The sequence below is a fragment of the Cervus elaphus genome, chromosome 22 (assembly GCF_910594005.1).
Source record: "Cervus elaphus chromosome 22, mCerEla1.1, whole genome shotgun sequence".
Taxonomy (NCBI): domain Eukaryota; kingdom Metazoa; phylum Chordata; class Mammalia; order Artiodactyla; family Cervidae; genus Cervus; species Cervus elaphus.
The window spans coordinates 3838233-3855868 of NC_057836.1; the positions used below are offsets into that span (position 1 = coordinate 3838233).

General features: G+C 51.3%; 1 long non-coding RNA gene across 2 annotated transcripts; it reads left to right on the plus strand.

Moving 5' to 3' along the window:
- Positions 1–5464: 5464 nt before the first annotated feature.
- LOC122679837 lies at positions 5465–11564 on the plus strand. 2 transcript variants are annotated; one of them, XR_006336557.1, is made up of 4 exons: positions 5465–5573; positions 7994–8150; positions 10766–11018; positions 11470–11564. It is a non-coding gene; the product is annotated as an uncharacterized LOC122679837 (long non-coding RNA). The 2 variants fall into 2 exon arrangements; XR_006336556.1 differs by lacking the exons at positions 5465–5573; positions 7994–8150 and adding an exon at positions 8245–8381.
- The last annotated feature ends 6072 nt before the right edge of the window (positions 11565–17636 follow it).

A 17636-nucleotide genomic window follows, 5' to 3' on the forward strand; every position in this document is an offset into this window, starting at 1 on the left:
AGGCTCACGATTTTATTTTTTCCTTCTGCCTTTGTCAAAGTAGTTTGTAGGTTTGGGATTCCATTTTGATCCATCTATTTCGTAATAATTTGTACCCTTGCTTTCTGAAGCCTTCATTTTAACTCTCAATTATTTACCCACAAACCTATTAGCATCCATTTACCTTGGGTAAGCTTTTTTTTTCCTTAGAGAGAGGGGACAGAAGCCTTCAGGTAAGTAAAACAGTTTCTACAGTCTCAGGGTGGTTACGGAAAAGTGAGCACGTATCCATAGAAAGGATTCTTTCCTTCCAAAGGTAAAGAAGCATTTTTCAGAACCTTTTGCTTTAGGTTACTTGGTTTTGAGTTAACGAACAATAGAAAGGAAACTCTGGCCATGGGACAGCATATCTGAGGGACAAGGCACAGGGCAAGGATACTGCATCGGTAGCCAACCCTCGGCCCCACAAAAAGAGCGTGCTGGCAGGGCAGTCCTGTGTTTTCTTTCTTTAAAAAAAATACACACATGCAAAGAACAGACTCAGTGTGCCCGCTTCTGACAGTGATGAGAGGGCTGACGGGTGGAGCGCCACACCACGCAGTCACCTGTCTGGTTAGAAACCTTCTGTGAGTGGCTGTTTTATCATATTAAATACACTTTGGAAGTCTACACGTTCACGTTCCATAATGTTACCTGTGCGTGTATATCAAAAAAGTCTATTAACCCTGAGGGCATTCTTTAAGGAGTTAATATTTTTCAATTAAAAGGAGAGCATCCAACAACTAGAAGTCTAAAATAAATGTGTGTTCGATCATGGATATAAATATGTGAATATACTGTATAAAATACATATGTGTTAGTATGAGAAATTTCCCCTTACCAATGAGGAACTACAATGCATATTTTCCATTGCAAAATAGTAAGAAGCACAAATCAGAAAATACAAATTAAAGAAGATGGGCCAGTATCCCTGGTTATATATGCATGTATCAAATGCCAAAGCTATATTCCTGGCTTCATACAAGGAATGAGAAAAGCACAGTACAAACTAAATTTTTTAAAACATCAAAATTACCTTTCAAAAAGATGTGGGTGATGAATCTATGGGTTTAGGTTGCTCAATTCTGCAATTTCTAAAATGGAATCATCATAAATTGGGAAATTAACTTTTTTCTAAAGAATTTATTGTGCAGCTCATAGCAATTTTTTTTTTAACAATTAAAGATATATTAGAATTTGAACTGTAACAGTTTCTGGTAGAAGGAGGTACTAATTTCCACAAAAACTAAAAGACATCAGAAAATCTGAAAAGAATTTCACTCCCTCAGTTTTCAAGGAATGCCTTCCTTTCACGGTTGAAAAGTATCAATTTTTTGGAAGTATTTTTTATATCTTATCAATCCTTTATAGGAGTCTGATAGTCATTATTAGTCATTATTCTTTTAAAATTATATCTAAGCAGAATTTAGCAATTAAGAATTGAAAGCAACTTTTAAAACTGTCAAATGTTTATTTTTTTTTTAGTTTAAATAATGCTGAAATGCTAATGAAGATCAGTATGGAATTTTTTTCTTCCCCACAGACAAAATGGGAATTTTAATATCATTTCTTAGTCCTTCAGTGAGCTAGATAAATTATAACCCCTCTAGATTAAAGAAAAAAAGAAAAGAAAAAACCCTGATTTAGAATTCAGATGGTTCACTGCTAAATTGCAAGGCATAGCAGGAACTTGTTTTTTAAATAAAGATTTCACAGATTACATCTTTAAAATGACTGCAACAAGACCTAAACTGCCTGCAAAATGAATCCATACAGAAAGGAGGACTTTTTAGGGAATGGGAGTGTCAATTACAAATTGTTTGAAATTTGACCACACTGGTCTTATTTATTGAAATATTCCCATTTTATTTTTTTAAAAACTCTAACATGATTTCACACAATACAAGTACTTCACTTTATGCATAATGACAGTTTCATTTTCCTGACAATGTATAAATATTATAGTTTTTAGATCTGGTTAACAGAAAGATAAGGTTAAGGTTGGATTTTTCATATATGTCCTTTCTATAAAAAGTGAAAAAATTTATCACTAAAAATCACTAAATTTATCACTAAAAAAATTTATCACCTAAATTTATCACTGCAAGACAAGATAATATTTAATGGCTGCAAAATAAAGTACTAAAAAAGAAAGCCAACGCTTTTGTTCTGTTTTGTTTCTTGCTATTTATAGAGCAACTTTTGGTGTAATTCCTAATTTTAAAGAAACATGAAGTTCATTGTTTTTTTTTTTTAACCAAAAGAAAGAGGTCATGTAAGCAATCAGACAGTGGACGATGTTAGACTTGAAAATTAGGGTTTAAATAATTTTTACATGATGAACACATATTTTTTAGATGTATTTGAAAATAACCAGAGACGTGGACAAGCATTTTCACGGCTGTGCTTGGCTTCCAACGATGTTCAGAGAGAGGGATTTTCAACTACCGTCAATGTAGTTGCTAACATTTCAGCCATTCACCCTTTTTTCAGCTCTGTGTTCTAAACAAGCTACAAGATCCTGCTTCCAAAATCCTTCCCAGACTCAGTGTCTGAGGGGAGGCAGTGGACGCAGGCATGGCCACCTCCTCCTCTCACTCACAACTTTCCTGAAATTGGCAGTCTCTCTCACACACACAGGACGCGGAAATTTCTAGGAGGACCCCAAGGCTCACCGGGAAACTTCTTGCGCTGGGAAAAAACTTCTCAGCGCACACCTGGATCTACAGATTCGGAAAAATTAACCAGCTGTAGCCAAAAGCCAAAGCACTCAACCACCCGAACACAGCCTGCGAGAAACACAGAGCTCTTTGACGTGACAAGAAGACTTATAAATAAAATAGCTCCAAGGCAGACAGGCTGAACGAGCCTTTCAAGACAGCCTGCCGGTGCCTCAAACTTGAATATTAGAACATTAAAACGTTGGCAGCATGAAGATAATATCCTGGGATGTGTGCATGTGCGTGCGTGCGCATGGACTCCCATGTATGTGTGTGTGTCCATGTGTACGTGTGTGTGTAGGGACATACGTTTTGCAGCTCTTACGGCTTGGGGGCTCCCCTGAGGTCCTGGTGGCCAGCGCCGAGCCCCTATGAAGGGCAGGCCCTACCTGTATTCTTTTGGGGATCACTCCTATCACGACACATGTGCAAACACCAAAAGCCCGTGAAAACATAACCTGCTGTAGGCATGAAGGACCAACCTCAGATATAGAAAAACTTTCCCTGCAATTTAAAAAAAAAAAAAATTGTGTTTTGTGAATGGGAAGCCAAGCTGACCTCATTCGGCGTAGTCAGGACCAAAGCGGCCAGGCCAGCTTCGGGCAACGCGGCTAGGGTCCCGGGCTGGGGCATGTTCTCTGTCCTATATCTCCGAAGCCGGGTAAGCCTGATCCCTCAGGAGAGGAGGTCAGGCTGGGGTTCAGGCCCCAAAAATCACTACCCAAGCCAGGCTGGGTGAGGCTGCAGACAGAGCCGTGGAACCTGGGATGAACGTGCCCGGGCTCTCGGTAAACACGCCAGGAGAAGGAGGGTCTACAAAGCATCAATTCCAGTCCTCCAAAGTGGAGGCCATCTTGCTAGCAGGATCGAAGGCCTTAAGGGCACCAGGATGCTCCATATCTTGTCCAGACTCTCCCCACACTCAGCCCACACCCAGCTCGTATCACTGCACAGGGTTTTTGATAGAGTTCGAATCAACAAAAGCACCCCAAGCGTTTAGTCAGTGCCAGATATCACGAAACATTTTCAGAAAGCAACGACTCGCAGTGAAGATTTTTGCTAAGGTAGCAGGGATAGCATCTCGTGTGCGTGTGTAGCAAGCATCTTGTCACTTACACAGCGAGTTCCGAGCCCCATCCCACGTGATCCTCACAACCCGAGTGGCAGACGGAACAAGAATGGTCAAACCTCCTTAAAGATGAGAGAAACTGAGGCCCAAGTGGCTGCAACAGTGACTATGGCCCAACGTCACAGAGGCCACGCACATTGCTTTGTTATTTTTGCTTTTTCTTTTTTTTTAACGGAAAACATCACCGCCATCCCTTTGCACTCAGGCTTCTTATATATATATATATATATATATATAGGTAAGAACAGTTTCCAGGAAAAACAGAGCTCCATTGAAATCTGGGTCTCAGGACTGCCTTGAGCTGGCCAGCTTGGGTGATCTCCCGCCCCCCGCAACAGCTCTGGTCATCTGAGGTGTCCACTCCTCCCCACCAGGTGCATCACCCTCAAAGCTGGGCTGGACCAACTGACCTCCTGGTGTAAAATCACACCCGAGCTGGGCCTGCCAGAGTCCTCGGAACAAAGCCGCCTCGCCTGAGCCGAGGGCCAGAGTGCCCCCTGTCCACCATCCCTTGTGTTGGGGTGCCAACACCCCGCAACCAGGGACTTCCCCTGCCACGCAGCCAGGAAAGCTCCCAGCCCCGACCCGAGCCTTCCCTGGGTTCTGGCCCTCTGTGAGCCTGGCAGGTCCCGGCCAGTAGTCTCAATGTAAAAGGCCAAACGGGTGACGACGATGGCCTGGGAGAACCTCAGAGCAAGCATCCCTAATGACAGGCTCCCCGTGGAGAGGCTCCGGGGGCAGTTCTCTTCTGGAGGGGTGGCCAAGGTCCCGTGCTGTCTGCAGGGGCACATGCGTTCCCATCAGACGGTTCCTGCTTCTCAGAAACGGGAAAGCACAGGGGATACTGCCGCAGTTGGGGAGGGGCCAGGACAACAAGGAACGGGTACAGAACGAGGGAACCGGGTTATCTGGGAAATGGTTGGACTGAAGGTGATGCTGGCAGGGCCGGTCGCCATGGTGTTGCCCTCTCCAGCAGAGACCTGCACCACGGGGAGAAACTCCCCACGCGCCTGCCTCCTCCCGGGGCTCCTGGTACATGCTGACCCCACCAGATCACCCTCAGGACAGGACGTCTGCCCCAAAGCCAATTTCCATCTCAGAATATTGCACCCCATAAACGACCAGCTCAGAAACAAACTCAGCATTTTATAATGTCTCCTCAGCAAAGCCAGGTGAACAAAACCCACAGAACACAATGAGGCGCAGGCCAGAGGGTCTGGCTTGGCCAAGAACTTGAAGCCGCCGCCCTGTTCATTTTCAAAGGCAAAGTCTTCCAAGACTCCTTTTTTTCGTTTCCTTTTTGCGCTTAATTACAAGACAACGGGCTTAAAAAAAAAAAAAAAGACAAAACGTTTAAAAAATTTAAAAAAAGGTTACAAGGTGCTAAGTCTCAAAAGCTGCTTGGGATAAAAATTATAACCTTGTCCAGCACTGGAGGAGAAAACAAAGGCGGCAGAGGATAAGTGTTCAAGGCTGAGTGAATCGTCACGTGCCTTCAGCAAGTCCTGCCGGAGGGCCTCACCTGGGTCTGCCCCGGGGTCTCTGTAAGGCAGTGATTTGGAGGAAAAGGCGGGGCTGGGAGGGGTGGGGGCCGCATCCCGGAGCAGAAGCGTCGGAAGGTCCCTGTGTCCCCGCCGAGGACTCTGGACTAGGCACCCCAGGAGCACCTCTGCTTTTCCGACGGCAGGACGCCCACAGAAACCGAGGTGCGGAGAGAGGAAAACTTGGCACCCCAGACCCTCCTCAGCACCTCGTGGTCCCGCGGCTCGTGGTCCCTAAGGCGCCTCCAACCTGGACGGGGCGGCGGCTGCCTGGGGTCCGTCGTCGGACCAGCGCATCGGCGACCTGGGCGGGCGGCGGGGCTGGGGCTATTCTCCGGGCGGGTCCTCATGGCCCAGGAGGCTGGGCGGCCTCGTGCGCCTCCTCCAGGCAGGGCCAGGGCCGGGCAGGTGGCTCGATATCTGGGAGCCTGGGGTCCGCATGGGTGGGGAGCGGGGCGGCGGCCGGGTCCACGTGGCTGGGAGTCTCGGAGTCAGTCTGGGGCGGGTCCGGCAGGCAAGGATCAGGGTCCGAACAGGGATCAGGGTCCGGGGCCCAGTGTCCGAGCGCCCGCCGGAACGGATGGGCGCCGGGGTCCCCAGTTCCGGGGTCGGAGGGCCTGCCGGAGTCCAGGTCCGAGGCGGGGCCGGGGTCGCGGCGGCGGCACGCGCCCCAATTAGCCGCGGGCGGGCGGCGGGGTGGCCCCATTGAGGGCGAACAAAGGGCGCGACCCCGGGGTCAGGGAGTCGCGGGCCGGCGGCCGCTGCCCGGTGGGCCCGCCTTGTTTACTTTGCCCGAGCAAAGCGGACAATATAGTGACTAAAGCGGATTAGAGGGTCGCGCCCCGGAGGCCGCAGGACCTCCCAGCCTCCCCGCCGGCCCTTCCCCGGGTGCCCCGCCGCCCGGGCCGCCCCGACCCGCGCACACGGAAGCCGCGGCTCAGCGCGCGGGGGCGGCTGTCCGAGGGGCCCCGGCCCGGCTCACCTGCGCCCCGTGGCGGCCCGGGCGGGGGTCACTCCGGGAACCGCTCCCCCTCCACCGGGCCTTGTAAACCAACCTCGGGCAGGGAGTCATTGATTTCCCGACCCTTTCCGACACTGCTGGTCCGGGGAATTCATTTAATTCATTTTACGGGACAGCAAATGACACTTGCTTGAAGGCTGATGTTTTTAGATGCAAACACGGACAGCGTTTTTCAGGTCACATCATCCTGCAGCGTTAGGGTTAAAAGAGAAAATGCCCGCCTCTTGTCTGGACACTGCCCGGCAGCAGGTGACTTAAGGCTGCATAATAATATACATTTTAAAAATAATATGTTGAGGTAGAGAAGTCCTGGGAAGTACAAGCTGGGGGAAAAATTATGTTTTCTTTCTTTCTTGTAAAAGAAAGCACATGAGCATATAAATAAACCCCAAGATTTCCACCCAAAGACCACAGTGTATCATCTGGCATGCTGAATTCAAGATCTATGTTCTCCAGATAGGAACTTGCAGGATCTTTTTAATTGCCCTTAAAAAACAAGCAATAGGAGCAGAAAGCACAAACTCAAAATCAAGCAGTCTAACCATTGGGGGGGGGGTAGGTTATTGGACCAAACATCCAAGAAAAATAACGCCTTTCCCCCACTTCTTGATGCTGTTGTTTATGGGGACAAAAATATTTCTTAAGTTCAAACAAAATCTTAGTTGACATTTTTATGCCTTAGCTGTTCAAGTATATATATTTGACTAGGAGACTCATGTAGGGTTTGATTAATAAGCTATCAACAAACAAATCTTTTATAAGAGAACGAATACTATTTACTGACTATACATATTTGTTGACCTAACGAATATTTCTGCTACATGCCATCTATCCACAACTATTGAAGGAAAATATGCCATTTGTCTAGATTTCTACTCACAAGACTTTAAAATGATTTTTCCTTGCTTATAAAAATACCACGTTTAGAGAAGGCATAGCCTAATCTAAAGCATAAGTAATTTAAAAGTAAAATATGAAGATAGACATTTTAGAGATAATTTAAGTAATAAGAAATATAAATAATCCAAGTCTAAAATACAGGGGAAAAGGAAAATTCACCTACATGCCATTATCTAGAAAATAATATTCAATTGCATTTCCTTCCCAACAGTGAACAGATGCATACAGTATTAATACATAATTTACATACATATTTACTGTTTGGGAAATACTGGCTCCCGTACGTCCCTACGCGCTGACAAACTCTTTGTCAACAGTGTTTTAACAGTGACATGATTAATATTCCATTATACTGTTAAGTGATAATTCACCCCAGAACTCCCTATTATTATTACAAACTTCAGTTCTTGCTAGTATTTCTGTACCGTAACTAACACTATAACCAATGACCTTGCCTGTGAAGTTTGTCTGAGATGTGGGTTGTTAACAAATCTCTTAATGATCCATCGTTAATCTGACGTTGAAGCCACAGCGTTATCTGAGGGGGTCAAGACAGAGCTTCGTAGACTTCACGGCAGCAGCAATGAACTTACAAATTCTAGAATTCACTTCAGATCAGTTACTGCAGATAGTGATACGGAAATTCGTTTGTTTCCCCCTCCAGAGGCCTGGTAACTGTGGAACTTTTGCCTGATGGGTTTGTGGGACCAGCCGAGGCACATGCCCGATTGCAACACAGCGTTTGGGAACCGTGCCCTTGCATGAAAGCTCTGGCCTCTGTGTGCCTACCGAGTCACTTGGCACCAACCACCATCCACTTGGTGAGTTTAAGTCAGGACCAGAGAGCTGAACACCTTGGAACCATTATCTCGACAGCTCTGTCAAAATTTTGCACGCCTGAGGAGTGCTTTGGCCCGAGGGGCTTTCTTTGGGAGAATTCAGACCTCAGGCCTGCTTTTCAGCACCGCCTGTGCGGGGTGCCTGCTGTCCTCCCATGACCCGGCCCTGATCAGCTTGGAGGAGGCCCGGCCGTGCTGCTGGCCATCGCCATGGTAGGCACCACCGTGGGCACCGTGGGAGGCTGTGTTTTCGGCCACTTGCCCCTTGTCCCGGAGACCCTGGGAGAGGCTGGGCTCTGCCCTGGGGCCTCGCTGGCGGCCTGGCCTTATGCTGACACGGCTCCCAGGAGGGCAGAGGAAGGGGCCCGGGGACCACAGAGCTGAGGTCTTCTCCCCAAACACCAGGACCTGCGTGAAGGTGGCAGCCTGGAGCTGGGCGCTGCCACCGGAAAACAGAAACACAAAGAGGCCAGGTGGCCCCAGCCCAAAAGTGCCATGGAGTCATCAGAAAGTAGATGCTATGACGAGGCAGAGAAGACAGGCTCGAAGGAAATCTGTGGACATGGGACCAGAGCTTTCATGGGTGCTGAACGATTTCTCCCTGTCATGCCTTTTCCTGCATCTTCCAAACTTTCTACAGTGAGCATATATCGCTTTCATAATGGAAAGGGATCCTATTACTGATAAAACTATTATAAGTCCAATAGACAGAATTCATCTTAAGACTAAGATAAATGATTATTACTACTCAGGGGTTGAACATAAACAATAAGAACCATATATTATTGCCAGGAAAGTTTTTAAGATGATAACGCTGGGTCACATGTCTCTAGCACTTTACCCTTTAGAGAAACGCTTTCAAATAGAAAATGAAACTGGGTAGCCTTGCTATGCAAATTTTGGCTGCCGTGTGAATAATTCTTGCAACAACCCTTGACAGTGAGCAGGGAAGGACACTTTCTTCCTCCTCTTCAATTTGGGACACTCAGGGGTGGAGGAGCTGAGTTAAGAGCCACAAGATTTGAATGGAGGCTCTGAGTCGCCGCCCCCACCCCACTGTCCGTCTGGCAGCTTCCGGACCTCCATCTTAGCACCTTCCTGCAGGGGAGATATTTTCCCCAAGGATCCAGTGTGTTTCCCGTTTTTTTCCATTATTTTTCCTCATTACTGGAGGTGGTGCCTATGGCCGGGGCGGAACTGCAATGAATGAAGATTGTGTTGGGTTTGCTAGAAAACAATGGTATTTGCACAGGATCCAATTATCTCAAGAGGTGTGTTGCAGCGAAGTGGCCAGGCAGAGGTGTGACAGTGTCTCAGAAAGGCAGGGGTTGTCTTGTTTTCATTTGACACTACAGGTGAATGCCGCACTCCTCCTGGGAGGGAAAAACACGCCGTGGCCCCTCTGGGGCTCCAGTTCACCCCGAAGAACTCTCTCTGCCTGTGTGGAAACACGCCTTTTCCTACCGTACTTTGTCAAAGTGGGCCATTTCCAGCCCCTAGATAACAACGGATGGGAACAAATCCACGAATCAAATACGTTTGATCTTTGGTGTCTTTCTTTCAAAGGGAGTTAAAAGGCAAACCAGCATGCTGTTTTCTACTCTAAAAGGCAATTTCTAAATTTGGATTTTGAAAAAAAAATTGTACTCCAGCTTGAAAAGCCAGTGGCCCTCAGAATGCAAGGAAGCTATACCACTCTGTGTGAAAATCATCTCAACTGGTTTAAAATACATCAGAACGAAAGGGTGTGAGCTGACCATAAGTCTCCCATCACGTACGATCTGAAAGCAGAAGTGGGATGCACATAGACCGTATGCTCCGTCCCGAGAGCCGGCTGGGCCCAGAGGCAACATTCAGTGATTTTTAAGAGAGAGTCACCAACATCGCAGGGGCCAAACAGGTCCAAGCTTGTGATATTCCAAAGCCATCCTCAATTTTTAGATAAGGTTTAAGTGTGATACAATAAATAATTACAAAATGTCACCCACAGGTAAGGTGAATACATTGGAGACATCTATCTCCTCCAAGAAAAAACGTCTGGCTCTTGGCTTTTCAAGATGTCAGGAAATGGGCACATTTTCACAGGACCTTTTCTTTTACTTCCCCTTGTTACCCAGGGCACAGCAAATCATCTCTGCCTTCTAAAATAAAAACACATGCCACTTTAATTTCACAAAGAGAAGCCAGCATGCGGAATCTCTGCACAGATCACTTTTAAATTAAAGAGTGAGGGGGGAGGCTGTTAACTGTGTTTTATACCTTTTGTGGCGGGGGTGGGGGCAGTTACCTTCTCCACGTGTTAATAATTTAACTGTCAAATCACAACAAACAGCTAATTCCATTTCTGAGATGCCAGGATTGCAACCTACAAGGGGAGATTTTAATTGTAACTGCTAAATAGCAAATGCTGACAGAAGTCCTGTTTCCAATCCCTAGACAAGGCTGGGACATGACTAATTTATTTTATCTTATCCATCTATCTGTGCGCAGGATTAAAATATTTATATCAGTCTGTTCACTTTAAAACATGCAGTGCAGGCACCAGCTTCAGGGCCACTCCTTAATTTTTCACAGTTTTGGCTTTTCATTGTTTGCAGAAACGCACATTCCCTGCTTGGCGAATATTCTCAAATGCTGATGGGATCTTTAAGTCACACAGACCCAGTCCCGCAGCCACACAAATGCCCCTGGCCATGCTGACGGCGACACAGCTGTCCTGACGCCTCTGTCCCCGGCGATGCCAACGAAATCACGCAGGCCTGAGCCCGACTTCGAGAGGAAAGCTTGCCTCTGGCCGGGGTGGCTGATAGAAACCAGAGCCTGGGAACGCTGTCCCGCCCAGGTGGCCAGGTAGGCGGCGGGCAGCAGGGGGTTAAGCGGCGAGTGGGGAAGGGTGCAAACAAAAGGCCACGGGCAGGGGAGACCGGGCTGCAGGGCCCAGCCCGAACAGGCGCAGACACAGGGAGCTCTGTCTGCCTGCCCGCTGCCCGGCACTGTGACTAACCGCCCCACTATTGTGCCCTGAAGCCAGCCCTTTGTACCACCCCCCTGGCGTCTGGGAGCGCGGCCGAGGAACCTTCCTCGTCCTGGAAACTCGCAGCCTCGACACCCATTCTTTCAGCTCTCGGGGCTGCTGGGGGCATGACTAGCCAGGGCAGCGTCCTTTCCCCTGGTCAAGAAGGGATAGCAGCAAAAAAAAAAAAAAGCAGAAAAACCAGTCTCCCCAACTCTGGGGGAGGGGAGCCCTAGGGACCGCTAAGCTTGCCCTCACTGCCTGATGCCATGGCCCTTCCTGACACAGGGCCACGGAACCTTTGAACTGTGGAGAGTCCCTCGGAACGGAGATGTACGTGCAAAATACACTCTGGATTTCAAAGAATACAAAACCGGGGGTGGGGGGGCAGGGAAGGGAAAATATGTCATTAATAATTTTGTATTAATTACACATTGAAATGCATTATTTCGGATGCATATTAAAGAAGTCGTATTATTAAAGCGAATTCCACCTGTCCGTTTTTACTTCTGTAAAAATGGGGAACATGTTAAATTACAGATGCGGCTGCCTTGGCAGCAGTGTTTCTACCGGACAGAGCTACGCGGGCTGTGGGTTCCAGGGCCTGGGAACGGGCCTTGCCCGCAACCCACTTCCTCCTGGGCACACAATGGGGACACCACTGTCCCTCCCCGCCCAGTGGCAACCCTTCGCCCAGTGGTCCGGAACCCAGGCCCTCACGGCCTCACCTGACCAGCCTGTGTTCACTGCCTCGAGGACGGGGTCTTGCACACTCAGGTGTCTGGGACCCCTTTGTAAAGCATGTGTGTGCAGGAACACGCACACGCATGCTCGAGGGCCCTGACTCGCCACTGCAGGCCGTGTCAACCATGCCGGCTGGAGTTCGGAGAGACCCGGTTCACAGGGCACCCAAGGGCCCCCCTGCAGCTGGACATCTGACCCTTTGCTCCGGGACAGACCGGCCTCGCCCACGGCCCCATCACAACTTTCCTGGACTCAAGCCCTTTCGCTTTCATGGCTTCTTCCTCCGCAAATATTAAAAATTACATTTTATGACTGCATTGGTGTCAAGAAGAATATAACCCACGCTGAATTCATCATTACGTGTTCATTATTGCTATAGTTATTTTTTTACTTCTGATTAAAATTAAAACGTATTTCTGAACCCTGGGCACTGTGCTTGCCTGGACCATCAGTCCGCGCACCGCTGACCACTCACTGAACGGCATCCTCACCCACAGAGGTGCGCTGGCCCCTCTTTCTGCATTTGGGACTTCCCTGCCACCCCTCCAGTGACCCGAGGCATCCTCACCCACAGAGGTGCGCTGGCCCCTCTTTCTGCATTTGGGACTTCCCTGCCACCCCTCCAGTGACCCGATCACCCTCCCCATTCTAGAACTCCTTCTTTAAGTCCTGCCCTGGATGAATGGCTTGTGAAGGCCCCACTAGACACCAAAAACCTTTCTACATTATTTTTAAAACACAAATGTTGATCATGAGCAAGGCCCGGGATGGCAGCATGACTAAAGGCCCCAAGTCGGCGAGAACCAAGCCCCCCCATCCCCACCCAGCTCAGTGCTGGGGTCCCTGACCGGCTGCCCTGAGTGCCACATTCCCCACCCGGAGATGAGCCCACCAAATATGGGATGGCGACCCAAGGGGTGACTGTTAGGGTGTGCAGCGGGCCACCACCGGCCAGCTCTGGGCACCCACGCCCTCCAGCCCTCACACCCCCGTGTGGGGCCCAGCCTCTGGAGCCGGGGTGAGGAGGCCGGGCTTCTCAGCCCCTCTCGGAAGGAGGCATCGAAGCTCTCGCCACCCACCCCTCCTCTGGTGCCACCGTGCAGGGCCTGGGCCACCCTGCGGGGGAAGACAGTGCAGGAGATGGTTAAAATTCTGCATCCTTTTTGCATCCGCCTCCAGAGGAAGCGCTGCTTTTTTTTTTTTCCTCTCTCTCTCTCTCTCTCTCTCTCAAGCAGGAGGAGAAAAAAAAAAAAAGCTGAGAGCAGCAATTTGCAGGCCTTGGGATGTTTTTCTCCTTGACAGCCCTGGGCCCCGCCTCGCTGGGCCTTCCTCTGGCCAGAGCGGCCACAGCGCGGATGCAGCGGCTGCCCAGCCCCGTGCACGCGCGGCCTCCCCGTGGAGCCGGGCTGGCAGGGCGGGCGGGAGGGAGGCAGCGATGCCTGGCACTGCCCGGCTTTGTGGCCGCGTCCTCTGCCCGCCTCCCCTCTGCCCACCCCGGGCCTGCTCCCGGCTGGCCGCACCACCCGCGGCCCGCTGCTGAGCCACCCTGTGCCCACCCGGGGGTCCCTCACCTTCTGGGCCCCGGCCTCCGGGCCTCGGGTCCTGCTGGCGCCCAGGGTGCCCGGCCACGTCCTCACTGCCGCCGCTGCTCACCCCACCGGGCTGCCCGCGCTCAGCGGCGAGCCTGGCACGGCGCCAAGCTGCCTGGGAGCCCGGCCCGGGCTGGGGAACTTTCCTGTGAGGGTGTGTGTGCGGGGAGGGGCGGGGGTGCGCTGGTGCCAGGGGACAGAGAGGCCCAGATGCCCGCCGGCCGCCCCCCCACCCCCGGCCCCCTGTCTCCCGAGTCCCATAAAGGCACAGACAACACGGGCGGTTTAGTCAAAACAGTCATGTGCAGGAGCCGGCAAACAAACAAAAGCCCTTATTTATTTATTTAGTTCACACACTCAGATGAGGAGACGCCTTTTGTGCACGTAATTTCACACACACCAGAAAGGGGGCGATGCCTCCATGCTCCCCGCAGCCCAGGGCCCGCCCGGACAGCCTGCCTGGCCAGAGGAATAATCGCCTTGCCCGGCCTGGGCATTTCCATATTTAAATTGGGCAGCAGTGTATGATTAATTAAGAAGGAAAAAAGGCAAAAAGGGAAGAAAAGCAGTGGGGGTGGGGAGCCGGACGTTCTGGGCGGCACGACGTGCCAAGGTGCCCGCAGCGGCTTAACTCCTCCCATGCCAGGCCAGGCCCGGTGCGGAGGCGGCTGCAGCAGGCGGCAGCGGGGAGGGGTCCCAGCCTGGGGGGCCACGCCCTCGGCTGCCCTCAAGCCACCCCAGCTTCAAAGGCGGCCTGCGGAACATCCTCTTCCTCATTTTCTCCTCCTGAGTGGCTTGGCTCCGTGCCAGTGTCGGGGAGCGACGCCCCAAAGCCCCCGGCAGGGCACCCGCCTGTGAAGAGCTCTGGGACCACTTGTCCTTTGCCCTCGGCACCCTGACCCTCCCTACCAACACGCAGGCTGCAGTGAGGCCCTGCCCACCATGAACCCTCCCGCCCAGATCCCTCCACACTCACTTGAGCCCCCTGCCCAGGGCTCATGTCCCCTACAGGCCGTTCTGTCCCCTACAGCAGTGGCCTGTTCTGAGAATGGGCGGGAAGCCTCACCACCCTTCTGGAAAGAATCAAGAACTATGTCTGAGAGCTGAGAAAGACCACATTCCTGGAAGCAGGTGGTGGGCCCCTTGGAACCCAAGTTTAAGGTCCAGCCATCACCAAGGTTCAGCCCTGCCCCTTGCCATCTATATGGTCTTTGACAAGTTATCTGGCCTGTCTGGGCTTCTGTTTGCCCATCTGTAAAATGGGGATGATAGCAATGCCCACTGCGCCTTACCCACAGGGCTGAGGAAGAGAAAGGGGAGCTCCCAAATTGACACAGAAGCTGCCAGAGTCCCCAGACCCTCTGCCCTTGAGGTGGACAGAGCCTGGAGCCGGAATGGCCTCTGGCAGGAAGCTCCTCAGCCCAGGGATAAATCCAGAACAGTCTGAATCCACTCTGCAAGTGATGAAGCTAAAGGTCTGGAGCTGGGAGAGCAGCTGGATTATCCAGGTGGGGACGAGCTGACAACAGGACTCCTTCCCAGCTACGATCAGAGAAAGCAACACACCACTCTCTCTGAAGATGAAGGAAGGGGCCACGAGCCAAGGAATGTGGGCACCTCCAGAAGCTGGAAGAGGCCAGGAAACAGATTCTCCTCCAGAGCCTCCAGAAGAAGGCAGTCCTGCCCCCACCTGATTTGAGGCCCGTGAGACACTGCAGACTTCCTGCCTCCATAACTTCTGACCTCTTGAGCCATCAGATTGGTGGACTTTGTCGCGGCAGCACCAGGAACCTGACACCCCACCCTGCCCCCAGCAAGCCCAGATGCCTCCGAAGGAGACCTTGGGGATGCGGCCCAGTCGCTGCATACACGGAGCTGCACAGCGCCGGGCAGCTCTGGGCTGGGGTTAGCAGATCGCACCCCTGCGCTCAGGAGCCTGCGGGCGGGTGGCCAGTCGCACTGAGGGCCGTCCTCGCCCGACGGGCTGTAACCTCACCTCCCGGCTCCCCTCCTCCTCCTCCCAACCTCCTCCTTCTCTTCCCCCTCCCCACCTCCTCCTCCTCCTGGTTACCACCTTGCTAAACCTTGTCTCATCCCGTCCCCAGCCTGACAGCCTCGGGGTTCTAGGCAGCCTGGACCCCCAGATCCTCCCGGAAGTCTGCTGGGGAGAGGGACCGCTTCCTGCTTCGTAATCACGAACGTGGCCTTCTCAGCACAGGACAGGCAGGAGGGCCCCGGGCCAGTGCCCCTGGCCTCGTCTGTAAAGGGGGGCTGGTTACGGTCCATCACGGGGCAGCCATGGATGCAGCAGCCAGTGCTGCGTGCTCACCACTGAGTCAGGTCAACTCTGACGAGGGCTGAGTTTCCCTCTAAAAGTCAAAAGAGGCCCAGCAGGCCCTCCCCTCAGTACTGTTGCCGTGCAGGTGCTGGGGGCTGAGCCCATGGCCAAGGTGGGATTTCAGACAACCTCCAAAGGCTTCTGGAACCTGAAAGTTTCTCCTAACAGCCTTCGATCCCTTAGGAAATAAGCCCTAACATGCACACAGACATTCCCCAAACAACACGAAAAACTGGAAATAATTGGGAATAACGGAAGTGTCCAATAATGAGGGGTTAGTTAAAGAGTTCTGGGGCTTCCCCAGGAGCTCAATGGTAAAGAATCCCTCTCCCAATGCAGAAGACACAGGAGATGTGGGTTCGATCCCTGGGTCAAGACGATCCCCTGGAGGAGGAAACGGCAACCCACTCCAGTATTCGTGCCTGGGAAATCCCATGGACAGAGGAGCCTGGCGGGCTACAGTCCATGGGGTCACAAATGGACACAACCGCGTGACTGAGCCCATAAGGACATTCATCAGTGGAATATTAAACAGTCATTAAAAACCAACTTGCAGAAAAGTATCTTCTGATTTGGAGAACTAGTTGTGATAAAATATTTAGTGAAACAAGCAGAAGACAAAATGACACATATAATCAGATGCTAAGATGCTCATTCTGCTTAAAATTATGTTTTATAGAAGCTAGACGAAGTGCTCCCACTGGCTATTTCTGAGGGTTGTTTCACAGGTGATTGAAGACTTCTTTTCTTCTTTTATGAGGATTCAAAATGTTCTAAAATTAGCACGTAACATCGGTTATGGGAAAAAAAAAATCATTGCAGGAGAAGAGTCATGCTCCTTCAATAGAGCTGCCGGCAGGCCCTCCCTGGCCCTCAGCACGCGGCAGGAACACGTGCAGGGAGCCGGGCCAGCTTGGGGGGGGTGGCGGTCTGCGGCCTCTGCCACACAGGGCCCCGCGCTCAGCACAGCCCTGCATTCCGAGGTCCCACACTTGCTTTAATGCTCTGCTGTCACCATCCTGAAAATCTCAGTACTTTTAGATTTTAATTTTGCACTGGGTTCTGCACTGACGTTGGGCTTCCCTGGCGGCTCAGGAAGTGAAGAGTCTGCCTGTAGTGCAGGAGGCCCAAGCTCACTGCCAGGGTCAGGAAGGTCCCCTGGAGAAGAGAATGGCTATCCACTCCAGGATTCTTGCCTGGAGAATCCCGCGGATAGACGAGCCTGGCCGGCTGCAGTCCACAGGGTGGCAAAGAGTCGGACGCGGCCAAGCGACTAGCACTTTCACTTTCGCTGCCCCCATGTAGCCAGTCCCAGCGAGGAGCCCGGGGCCTCCAGAGCCTGGCCCTTGCTTCCCAGCTTCCTGCATGCAGCGGCCCACTCTCTGTCCTCGGTTTGTCTTATTTCACACTGCGTGAACCCTTCTCTCCCGCTTCTCCTTGCTGCACATACTATTGGCAAAAATAGGAAACAGGGCTCTGTTTTGCAAACACATGCATCGATCATGTGCAGTGCTTTCCCTGGAGACTGAAAATCAGCACCTGGCCCCATTTTTAGGACCTACTTTCCAGGTGTGTGTTTCCCAGGAAAACCAAATGCCTCAGGCCCAGAACCACGGCTGCAGTCCTGTCTCCCTCTGGTCCTACCAGTGAAGGCTCCTGAGAGCCTTCTAGGAGGCTTCCTCTGACAGCTTCTACAGAAACACTGCTAGAGAGGTAGTGAGCTGCTCATCCCTGGGGGCATTCAACAAAGCCTGCACAGCCAGCAGCAGGAAACAACCTTCTCT